The sequence below is a fragment of the Anser brachyrhynchus genome (assembly GCF_964034855.1).
Source record: "Anser brachyrhynchus genome assembly, chromosome: 12".
Taxonomy (NCBI): domain Eukaryota; kingdom Metazoa; phylum Chordata; class Aves; order Anseriformes; family Anatidae; genus Anser; species Anser brachyrhynchus.
Window position 1 is genome coordinate 5,724,247 of NC_137707.1, and position 18,483 is coordinate 5,742,729.

General features: G+C 41.5%; 1 protein-coding gene across 6 annotated transcripts in view; it reads left to right on the forward strand.

Moving 5' to 3' along the window:
- LOC308176580 (uncharacterized protein) overlaps window positions 1-18,483 on the forward strand; it is a 378,041-nt gene that overhangs the window by 218,262 nt on the left and 141,296 nt on the right. The window contains exon 6 of one of the 6 annotated variants that reach the window (XM_080552540.1): window positions 10,822-17,214. The exons of 4 other annotated variants lie outside the window; for them this stretch is intronic. The gene's annotated coding sequence lies outside the window, so the exon portion shown is untranslated. One more of the 6 variants, XM_080552541.1, reaches the window with a different exon arrangement.

The window sequence follows — 18,483 nt, forward strand, 5'->3', positions numbered from 1 at the left end:
TTGTGAGGAAGACTTGGTTAAGGTCAATTTATAATTCCCAAACATGCATGCTCTTTAAGTGAGCATACTCGACACCTACTAGCTTCTTAATGCTGTCATGGTAAGCCTTGTCAGGAAAAAATACAACCTTGAGTGCAGTTTCAGATGACCATTTCTAGGATGTTTAACTAATGTTCTAATCACCCCTCTCTGCCTCCTCCTTGAGCTCTAAATTTATTTGCTTAGGCATTTAAGCCCTGTTCTAGGGCAGGAGCTTATTTTTTTCCCAATAACCCCCATTTGTTTTAAACAGTAGATCTGATATCTTCTCTACTGATGAGAAAGATAGGAGGCTGTTAGCACTGGTACTATTTATATTGTGCTAATAGGTTTAAACCCTCTCACTGAGCAGTGCTGATGGTTTAAAATAATGACTAGGCAATAAATTTTTCCCAGGACAGGTGTACAAATAGTACCAAAAAGAGAGTGCTGCTCAGGGTCAGACTATGAAAAGAATGGTGTCCCAGATTATAGTGCAAGATGAAACTGTTTCATATGCTATTAAGATCTGACAACACAGGGTTTCAGTTTTAGCCACCAAGACTTATCTGCTGTCATTAACAAGATCCACATGAATCTAATACTCAGACCTGAGTCATAGTCATCTCAACTTCTGTTCTCAAAACTATTCATTTGAACAGGGATGGAGTGGGCCTAGCAGTCATTGACTTCAGTTGGCCCCAGTGCTGCACCCACAAAATCCTGGCCTTGCACTGATTGTCACAATTGTCTGCAGTTTCCAAAACATCCCGGAATTCCTATTGTAACTGTACGAGATGTGAATAACGGAAAGACAATGAATCACTCCTGACTTCAGGCATAATAAGACAGCATATCTAATCTGTGCTAACTGACCATGGCCCTATTGTTTCATTGAATATCAAGTTCTTTGATAGCAATGTTTGTTTCCAGCAATAGAGACTTTTTTTTTTTTTTGTAAATATTTTTCACTAGAAAATTATAAACCAAGCCAAAATGTTTTATTTTCTACTGGTTTTGTTTTCAGCTCCACACTTCTTACTTTTTGTAGTAGAAACTATTTTTGTCTTTCCTATTTTAAAAATGTCCATACTGAGCCAGCCCTGATATTCACACTGCAACATCTACTTTCCAAGAAATCACACTGAAATATTTTTCAATAAACGAATTAATTATGTAGAGCAGAAGGTGGAGAGTAAGTTTAAATCAAATGTAAAATGTTGTAAGTTTAAAATGTGATTTAAAGTACAGGCAAAAAGAGAGACAGATCCTTTTGACCTTAATGGTTCATCACCTATTTAAATCTCTAAGCAAATGTCAGTGAAATTGCTGTACCTGGATAATACTGTGCCAGTATTTACAAGTTCGTGAGACATGAGTGTGGAGGAATCCAGCAGTATTTGTTTGTTCAGCAGGTATGCATTTTGAGTCCTGTAATCAAATAGCTGCTATTACAACCTTGCTAACAATAACTTTCAAGATGATACAATCAAAACATTATATGCTTTTGCTGAAGGTACCAGCGTCATTGTAAAAGTGGTATGTTTGAATGGTAGTCTTAATACCTGCATTGCACACACTTTTTTCCCCTCAGGACACTAGGCTTGTGAGATAATATATACAGTACTTCAGAACGTAACAAAGCTCTCATTAACTTCCGAATGTAGAATTCACCTACCCCACGTTTTAGTGTGGATTTATACCATCTGATTTGCAGAAGCAGTTAAAGATTCTCAAGTCAGCAGTCAAACAGTTTTATTCTGTGCTTAGTTATGGCAGTATCAGAGATTGTCCACCAGTGGAAAAGATGTCAGCTTGGCAAAGTATGTAGTTTACTTCTTTGGAAGCTGTAGTGCTTGTATGTCCTTCCCGATATCTCTTTTGTTTGTTCTGTTAGCATTTTACAATAGTGAGAATCACATGACCCATGTTTAATTTGGTTATAATGTTTTCTTTCTTCTGGTTAAACTGTAGAGATAAGTGACTGTTCAGTCCAAGGTCTTGGCTTTTAAATGAACAGCTAGCTGTTCCTTCATTCATCACTTTCTACCTGAATGACAAACCACGAGCATAAGAAAGGAAGGTAACACAAGGGTCACAAACAGCGACATAAATTGTAGCTTTGCTGAGAGCACTTGACTGTTGTAGAATACCTTCTACTCAGTAATTTAAAGCACTTTACAAATACTGCTGTTTTAAACTTCTTAGCATTCTTGAGTACCAAGGAAATGTTATTTTCCCATACTGCAAACGAGTGTACAGACGAACAGAAATCAAATTCCTGAGTAGCTTTATGACTTGTGCTGTCTTGGTCTTCTGGACTACCAAATCCCAGTTTCATCTGAAGTCATTATACTGGTCATGCATTGGTCAGAGGAAACGTCTGAGCCAGTCTAACCACCATAGGAATGACTGATGCTGGTTTCTCCGAGTCTGCCATCCTTGCCTGCGAAGTGGAGGGGATAGAGGCAAGAGGTTTGTTCCAGAGGCTCTCTGGCTGTCCTTATAGGGTAGGTCTGGCTAAGTCTCTGCTGGAAAATAATAAAAAAAAAGGGAGTCTGCTGTTTAGCTGAGACTCCCTTTGTGAGAAACCATTTGTAAGGAACCATTAGCACATGGTTGGACACCATTTCCACTGTAAAACCTTTGCCCCAGGGCACATACAAGCCACCGATTATGACACCAGTCCTTCCTGTGTTTAGAATAACAGGAGATTTAATAGCAGTGAATCTGAGCAACATTTAACATAGCCTCTGGCAAACACTGTTTGCTCTTTTAAGGTTATCTGTTGACCCTAAAAGCATAGCGAGCAAAGCTCAGTGACCACGTTCCTACTAGAAGATACCCCTGTAGCAGGCAGTTGGCAACACAGAACAGGTACCAGCATATTTGTATTTGAAAGGCCCTGATTCCTCAGCCTCATCGTGCTGTTTAAGTGAAGATCAAACTACTTGATGTAGAAGGATACAGCCAAGAAAATAGGAGATGCTTGAAATGATCTTACTGTCCTTAATCCTCCTTCCCCATCACAGACTGATTTTTAGTTTTATTTTTATTTCAGAAGAAATTTACCTGTAGGGAAAATTGGAAGGAAGAGAAAGACCAGGCATGGTACAGCTGTTGTCCTCCATAGAGAACTGTCTTGGAGGAGGTATCAGGGTGAAAAGGAGAAGTAAAGGGAAGGGGAAAAAAAAATCCTTGTGGTTGGCAAGTGTTGCCACTGTGGTGGTCAGTGGATGTTTTCCACATGTGTACGTGAGGGCAGCAGGGATCTTGGAGCTTGTTTTTCTTCTGTGTGCAGCACAGCACGTTGGCCTAGATTTTATTGCTGTGACCTGAACTCATCTTTGTACCGTAAGGGAAATACTTGCAGTGCTTTACAGATCTCAGAGACAGTCTCATTTTCTCAGCACAGAGCTAATATATCAAGCTAATTTACTGCCGCAGTGTGTTGCAAAGCCTATATAATATTGAGTAAACATTGTTGGCTTATACATTAACTGTAACTAAAACCCTGTGCAAACTTTATTCTGGCTTCGGGATTTTCCTTGAAGGAGTGACTAGGAAGGGAAGGGTAGAGGTTTCTTCTTTCTTTTTCTTTCTTCTTCTTTTCTACTTTTCTTTTCTTTTCTTTTTTTTTTTTTTTCTTTAAATCTGTTAATTTTAGCTCAAGTGATGGGAATGGTTAGAAGCTTTCTGCATGGATCCTTTTCGTTGTCAGGATCCCTTAGCAGTGTTTAATGTGGTTTCTTTTTCCTATTTGGTGTGCAAATATAGCTGAAGAAAATAAGAATCTGGATGTCTGTCTGCTTTGGACACTTAGTGGAGCTGCTATGCCTTTGTATGGCTAAGAGTTACAATGTTTTGGATGATCTTCTAAAAAAGGGAACCAGATATTTTGTTCTTTATCTAGGAGTACTAATCCAAGGATTGTAATGTGCTTTACCAGCAGCAATTAATTAGAAAATAAAACACTCATGTAAGGAATATCCTTTAAAAAGGAAGCAGGATACCACCACGATATTCTTTTATTCAGTGAAGAGAAATGCATGTATTTGACATGTTAAAATCATTGAAATTCAATTAAAATAAATTGTGGTCATTTGCGAAATTTCTCAGTGACCTTGTTGTATTGATGAACATACTGAGGTCGTAGTATATAAGTAGCTCAGTATCAGACAAAAACGGTATATGAGCAACTTCAGGATTAATAATCCTGACTCTCAGAGCTCACTCTTGTCGAGAGAGCTTTCTGAAAGCAAGCTGTGAAAATGATCCTCCTACCCATTAGCAGTGCACAACTGCCGCTCTCAGCGAGCCGTGAGGGAACCGAAGGGATCTTCTGAAGGTATTTCATTTGGTACCATAAAAATCTGGCTGCGCTCAGTCCAGCCAGCACCTGAACAAAGCAGGTGTCCGGCTTCTTGTCTGAGGATTGTTCAGATACTTGGTGACTGCTGAAGTAATAAGGCACTGATGGGAGAAACCAGCAGTGGAATGATGATATGCAGGAAGCTCATAAATCCAGTCTATCAGAAGAGGTGGCAGGAACACCATTGCTTTGGAAACTTAAGAGTAGACTGGTTGCTTTTGTAGAAAGTGCCCTCGAGGAAACCTGTCCTAGAAAGGTGTCGGGAAAAGCATTTTTCTGTGTGCAATTCCTGTGAAGCTATTTTTCTGTCCACTGTGTATATTTCTATTATTTATGGTAACCATATGTTCTAGTTTTACTGGGACTTTCCCAGTTTCTCATGTGGTACTGTCCCAGTGTGCTGGGAGCATGAAATAACATTAATCAAAAAAATGTAAGGGCTTTATTTGTATTCAGGGCATATTGCTCTGCAGAGTAAAATTCATTTTGGCTTTACTGTGAACATACTTTCCAGTGGATGAGTGTTAATCTTATTGAACAGTGGTAGGAACGAAGAACAAAACATCAGAGCTGTTGTTTTGCTCAAAGTGAATATTAATGTCACCTATTCCGTGTTTCGTGATAAACGCAGTTTGTGAATCACTGGAAAAAATTCTCTCCCAGGAGAAGGAGCCAAATGTCACTACTAGGGTAGATTGTGACAAGAGGGACATCAGCATTTGTTCTTGAAAAGCAATCCCATGTGTCTTCTGCATGAGCCTGGCAGCCCCAAAATGAGTCACTAAGAAGTATCCCATTCTTATGTTTATAAAATCTAATTGCTTTTAATCACTCTGGGTTTCTACTGCATGGGACCAGAGGTTGGGGTAGGAATACTTACCACCTCTCATCTCAACTCACATTCCTATATTTCCTCCTTTTAACAGTTTATTACTGTTGGGGCCTGATTTGCACGTGTCACATTCCATACAGTCTGTGATGTTTTTTGGGCTTGCTACAAAAAGAAAAAAGATAATTTCTCACTGTTCTTCTTGCACTGGGGGTGGGAGGAAAGCAGCCTCTGGATTGTCTTCTGTTTCTTCTTCAAGAAAAGCCAACTGAGTCATATTTTTGTTTTCTATCAGAGGAGGAAGGGTAAACAGATTACATGGGAGCCCATTTCTTCTTCTTTTCAGATATGAGTTAGACTTGGACCTGAATTTTGGACTCTAACAATCTCTGGGGAAATCATCAGGCACGTGCTCTTGCCGCCCCAAGTTCAGTAACTTAAAGAGTGTTTTTTTATACCATTGGTTTTGTGATGAGTCTGGAGGTCAAAAGTCTAGAGCAGAACAAGACTTGTTTTTTGGTCCTTCCTAAACCAGGAACAAATGGACAGTATAAACCTAATCTGAACCCTGGTGGGAGCAATGGAAAAACTACCACTGACTTTGGGGTTTGGATCAGGCCCTCTTTAGAGATTCCGTTTTCACATGTGCAAACAAAATCCTGCAAGAAAAATACCTGTTAGTTACAGATTTCATTACAAACTTTGAATTCATACCAGTCTTGTTGATCTTGCTTTGGAAATTCTTAATGTAGTATCAGAGGAATACAGATAATGTTTGAATTGTACAGATAATACTAGAAACAAATACTATACTTACCAGAGAGGAAAGGAAGAGAAGGTAGCTCATTACGTGCAGTTATGAGTCTGCTACTTTTTCTTCACTGGGATTGCAGAATTTTTGAGATATGCTTTCCCAGTGCTAGGGAATCTAAAATCTTCCCTAGTTTTCTAACATTTTTATAAGTTCCTTATTGACTCCAGTATTAGCTACCATTGTCTTGGAGTAGAGAATATTCATGTTTAACAGTTCACCCAAAGTCTCAAAATCCTTAATGGATTGCAGAGGGCCTTTACTTCTCAAAGCCATGTGCTGATGGAACTGAAGAGTTCTGCTTCCCTGTCCGTGATTTTACTCATCCAACCGCCATTCTGCTCATCATTTTATGATCAGCTAGCAACCTTTTTCAATGCCAATTGGATTTTTCAGATAAAGCCACTAATTTTGATTGTGCAATAGAAATCAGCTTTCAATGGTATTTCAATTAACCTTGCTATTAAAGAAATTGCTTTTTGCCAATACTCAATGGCTGGTTGACATTCAGGGAACACATGACTCCTTTTAATACAATCTGTATTGAAAGAGCAACCTGCATTTGTTGTCTTCGGACTAGCTTCTTGTAGTTTGGGTAGTTTTCAATATAGCTGAAATACAGCAGATTAGAAACAAATGCACAAAGTATTTTAGGTTAAAAGCTTTCAAATATGCTCCTCTATATTCCATTTAGCCACCTTGGTAAGATTTGCTAAAATATCTGTATTGGGGAAATTTATATAGAGTAGGAGGGACAAGGACTTGGGACAAGAGCTCAGCAGTGTGGAAATGTGTGTTTCAGTCGATACCCAGCTAAGCAGCGAGGTTCAGAAACCAGTGCTGTCCCTAGAGCAGAGGATTCCCCCTGGATTGCTTCGCAGCCCTATTGGGTGGCTCACTATTGCAGGGTGCATCGGTCCTCTTCAAGGTGAGGTTACCTCGATTTGAGCTTTTGACTTGATAAAATGATTTTGAAAGTCCTGAGAGAAGAGGATCTCAGGAGAATGGGAGTTAATTGTTTTCACCCAAAATGTTGTTCCTGACTGCCTGGGCTCCAGGCGGCTTTGCAGCAAGCAGGGGCTACACAGTCCTTTGAGGAAGCACTGCCCGAGACCGGGACTTGTACAGCCGGGTTCCTGCCAAAGTGCATCGGCTGGTCATAGTGCATTTCAGAGCAATGAGGAAAGCATAGGAAATCCTGCATGTCCTCCTCGATATAGATTAGGCTGCTATGTAAATAACCTATGGAAAGTCAGTGCCACCAGTGCAAATCCAGGAAAATGGGGCTATGGCTGGACAGATGTGCAAAACATTTTGGGACGGAATCTGGGAATTATTTTGCAGCAGCGAAAAGTCTTTGAAGGGTACTGGTCCTGTATTTTATAGCAGGCAATGGCTTTTATCATTGCACCGAAAATTGTAGTCATGTCTTCTGGTGGGAGATACTTGGAGCACACTGAATGTGGGGTTGCAGACGAGATAATTACTTCACCGTGCCCAGCTTTATATGTAGCATAGGGTGAGTCAGTGGTGTTTTATTTTGTTTAGCAAAATACTGAATAATCAGGGCTAAATGCCCAACATGCATGTTTTCTACTGTTTCAGTGGATTTTCCTATGGTCATTTGAAGTACATACATTTGCTTTTGAACAAAAGCAAGCGCACAGGGCCATTATGTTAGATGTTAACGAATGTGAGACTGCATTTGTAGCAACTTGCAAGGTTCAGTCTGTGTATACCGTACAAAGATTGCTTGTTTAGGAATGGAAAAATACATGTAGAAATCATGCACATTTTGCATATGAGCTCGTTCATGCAGGAATCTGATAATCTGGCTCCAGACATTGTTCAAGGGATTTCTAGTGGGCATCTGGCTCCGTGGAGTTTATCAGTTGTGTTCAAAGCAGTCCAGCCTGCTTTCCAAATTTCATTGTTTGTTTTGAGACAAGAAGTCACATCCTCTGCCTCCAATTTGCTTTTTAATTCCTGAAGACCCCAGAGGTTAAAACCATCCCAGTCAGAAAGAGAAGTGAGCTTTTCTGCTTTTACATCTTTAATTGAAATCTGAGCCAAACGACCCAGCCAGTGCTTGAGAACTTGAACTAACTGAGAAGTAAAGACCAATCTGAAATTACAGCAGATGATACAATAGAGCATTAAATAAGAATATAAAAAAAAAATAATAAAAAAGAGGCAGCCAAGTTGTCAGCAGCATACCAGTATTTTAGATAATCCCCTCTGGGCCATTTTCTTAACAACAACCAGTTGTGTTTATCCAAAGATTAGCGTAGAGACTTTTGATTTTACAGTGCATGTTCCCCATTTACTTTTAAAAAATATTTATATACTTTTAGATATATATATATCACTTAGTATTCCATGTGAGGCAAATAATACCACGTTGATCTAGGTTTTATTGGCAGTGTATTTAATATTTGGGACGGGGTCTGCAGTAAAGGGAAAGCAAAAATCTGTGGTCCTGTGGGCTGAGGATTCGAGCCAAATGTTTGGGTCCCAGGAAATTGGCCAAGCCTGGATGCTCACAGTGTCAACTTGCACGTACAGTACATAGTTTAATTTTTTATCATGAGTCTTTTTTTAAAAGAAGCTGTTTGCCATTTCAGCTCTGCTCACAAGACGAGAAATCAGCTGAATCAGTTAAAAATAAAAATCTTCCTTTGACTTAATGTGACAGTAGGGTTTTGCCCAAATAGGAGTAGAGATCTACTGTGCTAGAAAAAGGGAGAAGGGGAATTGTATGAATATGGCTTTCACAATGCTGCCCAGTCCTGTTCCAAAAGGGAGGAAAGGATTTGCCAGCAATTGCAAACAGAGGTTTGGGTTTCTGCCTGTTTTAAGAGATTTCTCTCATTTTAATAAATGTTTGAGTAGAAATATTAGAAAGGAACTGTCAAAAAGGATCATTATTTTTGCATCTGGTTTTGACACCCTTAGCTACTTTTTTTTAAACAGGAAAGTTGCATTAAAACAGTAGAAATCCTGAAATAAGAGTGGCTTTATCTCAGCTCCTTTACTGGATCAAATCCTCGATCAATTGGAAACAGGTGTAAGTTAAAATGAAGCAGGAGTGTTCACACTGAGATTGGCCCTGGTTTAATGAAATTGATTTTTCAGATCAATTTAAATTGCGCTCATGCAATTTGTTCTGTTATTTAAATGAAGCCTGCAGGAGTAGTCTTGGAATGAGGGACGGTATACGATACGAGTAAGACTATCTGAATCAGGACCATTATTATTATTTACGGGAATCTACTTTTCAATGAATTATATATTTTTTTCAAATTAGGGGGTAGCAGCCATAATAGGCCACTGGTGTTGGCTCCATTGATAATTATACCATTTTTCTCCTTTTCATAATTGTCCTAGTATGAACTGTGCTATTTTAGCAGAAAGTGTTAATTATTTTATCAACAATTGGCAGACCCTGCTTCAATTTACTGGTTTCCCTTTAACCAAAACAAAGATTACAGGCCCTGTTCCATAGCTCAGCTGCTAAATCTTTACTAAGAAACTTGGGAACCCCTTTCTCATGAAACACTGTGTAAAGCTTTAAGCACTCTTTGAAGCTGAGTTGTATTAAATGATAGACAAAAAAAGCCCTCTGAAGAATTGGTGCTTAATTACAACTTAATTAGCATAATTATGCATGCTAATAGCATCTCAAATGAATAGCAGTTGTCAGGAGGTTGGGACCATCTGTAAGAGTGTCGGATTAATACATCATTTTTTATTTCTAACAACGCTGTAACTCTTTCCCTGAAAGTGATTTTCATTAATCAAGTTCATTTTTATTATATAGAAAATTTGGCATTTTTCATTATGGGCCATTATCCGTTTCCCCATGCAGTCCTAATACAATACTAATGAGACCCCATGTGGCTACTCCACACTGACAATGGTAGTACAGGTGTATTATTATAATTGTTACAAACAGCACATTGTACCTCAGGACTAGTAGAGTTCTAATCTCAAGATATCAGGGTTTCCACTTGGTACCTTCCCTTGGGTCCAGTACAATTTCCAGAGCTTTATGAAAAACATACATGTTTGTGGTTATGAGGAAGCAGATTTAAAGAGATAGAAGCGTGTTTGTTTTAGAGCTGGAAACTTCGGAGTTCAGTGAGATGCTTTTGAGATATTTTTTTTTCTAGCTCTGCTAAGCTTTGAGCTTAACAGAAATCGCTTGCTCCAAAGAGCTGCTGCAGGGAGCAGGGATGATGCAGTGGATACTCTAAAAGCATCAGTATTTACTTAAGATTTTTTTTTTGTGTGTGTGTGGAGGTGTTCAAACCCCAGAAGTATTATTCACCATAAAATTCAGTAATGGAAAGGCAGTGAAAAAATCTTCCTGGATATCTGAATGTCCCGGGAAAAAACCATCAGTAGCCCTGTAGCCAAGCTCTAGCGGCACACGGCGTGTACGCGCACACACAAAGTGGCACCTGAAAGTTTACAACTTTTGCATTTGATCAGTTGGCCAGACTCTGCTGTGAGCGGTGCTACCGAAAATCCGAAGTGCTGTGATTTAATTCTGTGGATTTAGTTCAGATTTCCAGTGCAGCAGCTTAGTGCATAGCTGACCTTAACACTTGTGTTTTAGCTTTAACTAATTGGTTAATGTTTGCTTTGTAGAGTCAAAAAGCTCCGTGTAAGCTCTAAGGATTATTTTTATTTAGTGGCATGTTGGTATATTCATGCCTAATGTTTGTTTGATTTTTTTTTCCAAATGCGCTGTTTTTTTGTTTTTGTTTTTGTTTTTTTTTTTTTCAGATGAGATTTTCCCAAGGGATTTTTTTCTCTTACTTTCCCTAAATAGCCTTCTGAAAACCAAAGGCCTTCCAGTAAATTCTGATTTCCTTTGGTGGCCTGACTACAGAATGAATGGAGCAGTTCTGGAAATGCATTTTTAAGGAGAGGGAGTGAAAGGGAGAGGAGAGGAGGACAATCAACAAAGCTGCTGTGCCCGTATTTATCAGGCTGCCAGTGGGAGCCGCGCAGTTCAGACTGCACTTCTAATCAACCCTAAACAAAAGAACATTGAAAATAGCTCAACTGACACAGTCCTCGTCATAACTCAGGATCTGGTGGCAGGCACCAGTAAATCCTGCTCTCTTGTTGTTGTTCATGAATATATTTGTGCACATAAACCCCTCTTCAACATCTTCTGGGGTTAGGCATCTCTATGGAACAACCCCATCAACTTTTCCCCCACCGTTCAATCAATCCGGGCTGGAGACAAATGCCCTGTGGCTTAGGAACAGGTGGAGGTTGAGAAAATAGGGCCTGGCCAGGATCGAATGAAGATTGCATGTAAATTAGCAGCATAAATATGTAAAACAAAAGCTCAGCAGAGACTATTTGTCCTGCTGTGCAGCTACTCAAAGCATGATGTGGACCCTGGGTAAAATATCAGCAGCACCCCGAGATTAAGCCTGGCTCTCGGCGTCTAATGCGCTCGAATGTCATTTTACACTGAAAATGTAACATGAGCAGGCGAGATGGTATTTAAATGGGAACTGGAAATTGCTGGGACAGTGCCACAGCCTGTTCTCCATTGCTGTGCTCTGTCACCTCCTCTTCAGAGCCCCTGGCAGGCAGGGAAAGTGCCCCGTGGTTCAAGGGCAGCAAACCCTGTTCCTGCGGGGGTACCAGCACAGCCTTTGTCTGCTGACTGAATCTCTGTGCTGCCTGGTTATTTCTTACTTGAAAAATTGAGAGGGATTAATCCTGGAGTGAACTGAACACCCAGAAAGACACTGGCATGGAGGTCACCCATAAATGAGTTAAAATCTGAGTGTGCCCAGGCTTGCCCCCATCCGACAGCGTGCGGCATCCTGGGCGGGTGTGCTCGGAGCTGGACGTCTTTTGTTCAGGGGCTTTAGAGAAGGCTTAGTTGTAGTGCCTTGGATAATGTTTTCTGGTGTCATTAAGCATCTTCTGGAGAACTAAGAATACAACTTCAAAGGAATGTCACCTGCAGCATTTGCATTCAGAGTTTTTAAGAGGAACGCTGGCGGTTGCTGCAGCCCTCGGACGATGTAAGGTGATTTAACTCCTGCGTCCCTGAACAAGGCAAAAGGTGAAGCTCTTAAAATAACCCCACAACTCCTCCAAAATACAAAAGCAGAAGGAAACTAACAAAAATCAACAAACACCTTTCCTTTTTTGCTTGTTCTTCTTCGGTTCTGGATTTGACTGTGGATTAAAGAAAGCTCGGTGTCCAGCCTTGATGGCCAAGGGAGGGCTCGGAGCAGAGGTGCCCTCGCTGCAGGAAGGACGAGATGTTGCCCGCTGCAGCCAGGAGCAGTCCCAGAGAGGGAACGGAGAGCACCAGGGAGCTGGGCGGTATCTGGGGGACATGTTGCTGGTCTTACTTATCAGCTGGAGTGATTTGTTATTTTTAGCTTTTTATTTATTTTTTTCTTTTCTAACCCCTCAGTCCTCTTACAGATCCTGCCTCTCAGCCCTACGAGATAATCCTGGAATGGTTTGTCTCTCTTTCTGTGATTCCTCCTAACCTTTTGCTCTACTGCAAAGTGCAGAGGGATTAATTTTCACTGATAGCATAAAACTGGGGGAAAAGCAAACTAAAGAACCAGAAACCCAACGCTGCTGAAAGCTTGGATGGCAAAACAGCATCCTGTCCGGGCCTGGTGCAAGGAAGCAGCTCTCTCTGTTGTCATCTGTTAATTTTGCTTGAATTGGCTTCTACACTTGAAAGCCGGGGTATGCAGTGCTTACAGCAGAGAATGGGTGCAGCGATCCAACGCCAATAAAGTACTGGCACATGGGAGCTGGTTATTAGTTTACATGAAAAGAATCGCAGGGCGGAGGCTATAAGTGGAAGCAAAATATGTGCTGCAGATGGCTGTCTGTTGACTTTGCTATGGACAGATTATGTTTTACAGAGATAAAAGAGTAATCATAAACTGGATGTCCTGCCAGAAGAGTCTATGTACTTGAGTAATAGACTTGGACTATGGGGTTAGCCTCCAAGTTCAGATTAAGTATGTATTTTCAAGAAATTTGTGGATTCTCAGATTCATTATTTAGTTCATCATAAAAAAGAGTTCCAGGCCATGGAGCTTGGGCCTGAATCCAAACCTTTGCCAGATTTAGCAGATTTGGAACGAGCGTTTCCCTTGTGAGCTGGAGTTGTGTTGACTGTGGCGATTCTTAAAGTGAGAAACAAAGCCCCGGAGATGCGGGCACCTTGTAGCTCCACGATGTGGCACCTATGGACGAGTGGCAGCTGGCACCTGAACCTCTTGATCAGGGGGGTGCGAGTGTTCTTCCAGCCCTGAGACACGGTTTGCTGGTTGTGGCCCCGAGCGGAGAATTTCCCAGGCAGAGCAAGGCCCTTTCTTTTTTTTGCTGCATGCTCCTTCCACATCCGTGCTGAGCTTTTCTCGTGGTACACTTTAAACTAGAAAAGTCCCTAAACTGTCTCTGTGGCTAAAACCCACTGTACAGTATCCTGCGTGACTTTTTCCTGGCAATAGTGGAAGGATTTTGCCAGCAGATTCCTGGTATCTGCTTGAGGAGTCCAGGAGCACGCCGCTGAAGTCTCCGTGAGCGTTTGTAAAGGTTCTGTGCAGCCGGGGGAAAGCACACTTGTTGGGCTTTAATAAAAGACCTGTTAGTTGGGTGCTTAACAGCATTCTTATTAATGCATAAAACTTCCATTGTTTCTTAATTTACTTGAAAGGGTTGTTTAGACCTTTAATTGCCCTATAACAATATAGCGATAGTAAGTTAGATTTCAATCAACATACTCATGAATTGCCAGTATTTTAGCAATAAATTGCTAGCTAATAAACTTGTAGCTTCCTTTGTAAATGCCAGCTAAAGGCCTAAACATTCCTCGCAGAGTTAATTGCACATTTAGTGCTCATGTAATTTTGAATTAATTACATGCCAAATGGATTTATGTTCTATGTACTTAATAAACCTTGGTAAGTGCCCTTTTAACAATCAGTTGGTATTTAGGATCCTATTTGTGTAAAAAGAATGACTTATGACACTGGGTCAGGATGTTTCCACCACGTGCTTACGTGCTGGCTGCAGTGCCTGGTGGCTTGTGCGTGGCTCAGGACCGGGAGGTGCAGAATTAAATGAGCGCAGGTGGGAATCCAGCAGAGGCCTGTGAAGATTTCTTGTATCCCGGACTGATCCCACAGTGAGGGGTTGGAGTCTGTGGAGGTTTCCAGAACCCACCGAGTGAGCGGAAGGATTGGTGCTGGTTTTATTTTAGGTTGGGGCTGTACTGCAAATGTAGAACATCTCTCTGTGACAGTTCAGGGCACTGCATGAATCTGTGGCAAAACAAGAGGAGCGCCCAACTCCCTGCAGACATGGAAGAAAAAGTCCCTGCCAGACCGCTGATTCGATGTGCTTTTGCAAAGTACTGTTCTGTCAGCCTCAGACTAGTAGCCTAGTGAGAAATACGCTTCCTGCCCAGCTAAGCATTCAATATATAAAATTATAAAAAGCTTTAAATCTGTCAACGCTGGTAGCTTAGGCCTACATTATGAACACAAGGATGGATGTTTAGGTAGGTAGGTAAGCTAACTCCTTGCCATAATCACTCCCAGCAGCTGATCTTTTGCAGGTCGTTTTGCTTTGAAAACACTAAGCATGAAGAAGTTCACTTGAGCCCTGAAGCTCTGGGGTCTTTGTGGTGTGCTGTGAGCAGTGTGTAAGGTATTTGGCCTCATGGCTTTGCACATGTGTGCACTCAGAGTTCTTGTTATCTAAGGAAGAGCAACCTCCTCCTGAAAGGCTTCGCAGCCTTTAACACGCACAAATGGCAACCTGTAGGCTGCGGGCTTTTGAAAATTTAATTATTGACCTTTATTCATTTTCTCTCTCCTTTGCAGATAACATATCATTTAGTGCATTTTAATATGTAGCGAGTGCTCAGTAATAATATTTCAGGGAGATATTGCTGTCAAGTCGTAGCGGTGCTCGGCTGTTGGTGTGACAGGAATCCCCCCTCCGAACAGAGCACAGACGAGCAGGCTTTTGCCCTCTTTACGTAGAGATAAAGGCTGAGCAACTTGGGAATACAGAGGCAGGTCAGGGTGAAGAGAAGAGGGCAACAATAAAATGAAAAAGCAGTTCCTTAGGGCCTGAAATGGAGTTCTACATAAAACAGAATTGTATAAGTTCTTCCACTGCTGTGAAAATGTCTGATTTCCCTTGTTGTCGAGAGGTCGGGAAGGCAGGTTTACAAGCACCAGATAACTGATGCAGCAGTATTACTAAAGATGTTCCTCTTTTTGTCCTGGTGAATGCCATTCAGAGAAAGTGTTACACCGGCAGACTCGAGGTATCTAAATAACCAAGGCATCTCGTTCTTTGATGGAATGGAATAACTTAAGTATAAATTTACCGACGTTGGACTGAAACTATAGCTGCTGTGTTTTGAAGTGGATGCACATTGAACCATGAGACGTTGGTGACCGGGGGATAAAACAGCAGCATGCCACGTAGCAGGCAACCCAAGTGAAGCAAAGGTAGTTGTAAACTGATAAAATCGGTAATCACTTGTTAATATCAGCTACAGAGCACAGCCAGGATACCAGGGGTTGAATTTGGAGTTAAAAAGCTCTGTGTTTACACCTGACACTCCAGCAGATATGAATGGAAGAGACCACCTCTTAATGATCTCAAAGCATATGTTTTTTATGAAATGGGGAAATCGGCTCAGGCTCCCATCAGATACAGCCTCCACTGTAGCTCCAAGCTCAGCCTCACAAACCAGGATTGATTTTGCTTGCTCTGTACAACATGGAGAAGCAGATGTATCACATATATTAATGAGCGGTTCTGCCCATCAGGGAAGCAATATTGCCAACCCCAAATGCTCAAAGAATAGAAGATGGAATGACAACAGTAATAATAAATGTAGCTCTGTTTCACGCTCACAGTTCTAAGCACCTCCCTTAATTTTCCCCCTTCGAGTCTCTTTAGCCAAGTGGGCTAGAAGCTAAAATCCTCTGGAGCTGAGCAGTTGTCTCTAATTAAATACCACCTCTTCTGAGATGTGTGACAGAGTTGCAGAACTGGCTTGTTCTGGTGGTTTTTTTTTAGGCATTTTCCTAGAGGCTTTATATTCACCAAAGTAAAACTCCACAGTTAAAAACCACCGTGCAATGGTCCCCAGGACCTTTTCCTAGCCTAGGCAGGGAAGGACTTTTTGGTCTTCTTTTTTTCCTGTAAAACGCCCCATGGAAGGACATCCATCAGGCTCTTCTCACAGTTGTTTTCCTCTGGATGCTGCCTCTCAGGTGATAATGATCAGCAGATCTTCCTCATCCAAAATCCCTTTCTTGCTGCAGCCTCCCAAAGCGTAGGGTGGTGGTCCCTTGATGGGGATGTGGTGTCTGCATGCCACACCATGTGTATTGAAAGCCTGTTGTGGCAGAGGAGCAGTGCTCCACCTTCTACTCCTTTGGAACCCAGTGAAGTTCTTCCTATAACAATTTTTTCGCCTTTTAATTTTTTTTTCCAAAAATATGGTGTTTTGTTTGTTTTCCCAAGGAGAAAATCAGCTCATCCTTTCAGGTGTGGGTGTGGGGAAAGTTGAAAAAGTCTGCCTTGGGATTTTTTATTTTGAATAAAATACTTCTTGTATAAATGCTCAGGGTTTTGTTTTGACATTTTCAAAATAAATCTGACTTCCTGTGGCATCTTTGGTTAGTAGAAAACAACAACAACAACAAAAAAACAACAACCAACCAAACATTCACCTCCCAAACTTGACGAGAAAGTTACATAAAAGAGGCTAAAAGTTTTCTGCTGGCCCCTAGTAAATTATTTTCTCATTTTTGTTTAATTCTGAAAAGTGACTCTCCCCAGAACTAATGCAGGTCAAAGAATAAACTGGGGCAGCAGGAAATTTAGGGACAGAATAAAAAAAATTGGGACAGTCAGCGAGGTGAGGAGATAAGGAAAGATGTTCCCTGGATGGCGAAAGTTTTAAAAAGGGCCTTGCATTAATTGTGCTCAGGTTGTGCACAGGGATTTAAGAAAGCCCTGCCAAATAAACAATGAGGACACTGAAGTATGGAGGAAGTTGCAAGTTTTATTAATTATGCTCACTAATGTGAAGATGAGAAAATTAGCCAGGTTCTAAAACACAGAAATTTTTGGTTAAACATGCAGATGCTTGAATATATTGTCTTCAGAAAGAAAGTGGAAGTACTCAACTCCTCACAGGACTGAAGACTTTGAGCTGCATTAAAGTCACGAAGCCTTACTGCCCTACTTTATCTGAACCCCAAGAAGACAAAAATGGAGGCTCCTAAATCTCCCGTTTAACCTCATTACCGCTGTTTTCCCCATAACTAAGCTTGGCATCTTTGTTCTGTTGCCTGCTCGGTGTCTAAAGGACTTGCTCTTTGGCTGGGCACATCTGTCACAAGCGTTTGCTTCTCCGAAAGTCAAATTCTGCAGCCTGTGGAGAGCCTTCAATTTCATGCAACTGTGTTTGATATCCCCTCAGTAATTAATATAAATGAGTTTGCTGTAAGAAAAGACGGCCACAAATCCTGCTTTGGGCAGGACCAGAGGTCGCAGCAGCATACGCGTGCCTGTACGATGTGCTGTCCTGGCTGTGCCCATCCCCAGCAGACCGAGGCTGTCCCGCAGCAGCCGTGGGAATGGAGGTCTCGCCCACCTACTTGGTGCTGCGCTGGAATTCAGGAGCCGTGGATATTTTCACCTTTTCAAGGCCTAACCACTGCACCCCTCAGAGCTCCAGTCCCAAAGGGATGGATTTATCATGCCACTTTCTTTTGCTAAATGGCCTAGAACCCTGACGGACATCCCTTCACAATGGTATAGTTAAAATTAACAGTGCAAGATGCTGCCTAAGGATCGCAAATGCTAGGCAGGGACCCAGCTGCAACTTCTTCCACTGCTGATAGCATTTCCACATGTGAGTTAGGTTCCTCACATCATTAAGCACTTGCAGGAACATTCTCTGTACTTATACACCATCAGCCTTTATAATCTTTCTAGCCCAGACCCCTGGAGCTCTGCTTTGTGTTCAGGTGGCAGGCTCAGTGATTTATCTGATGCAGGCGCTTCGTGCCCCGCTTGTGTGATGTTCCGGCTTCTCTGGGCTTAGCGCAAGCAGTTGCATGCACCAAAATGGCCAAAAGGTAAAAGCAAACCAACGTTGGATGCTTTCTGTGTTTTGCAGCTGGAGCCAAACTGAATGGTGCTGAGGACTCCAGCGGGCTGGCTCTGGGTGACACCAGTGGTCATAGATCAGACTTTTGTACAAACATAAAGGCTCACTGGCAGGTCAGAGAGGACCGGAGAACTCTTCTCTGTATCATTTTGGAGGATTTTAGAACAGTTTTTCCCTTTAATAGTTCAAACGCGCTACATGTCTACACTACTTCTGTGTGTACTTGAGGC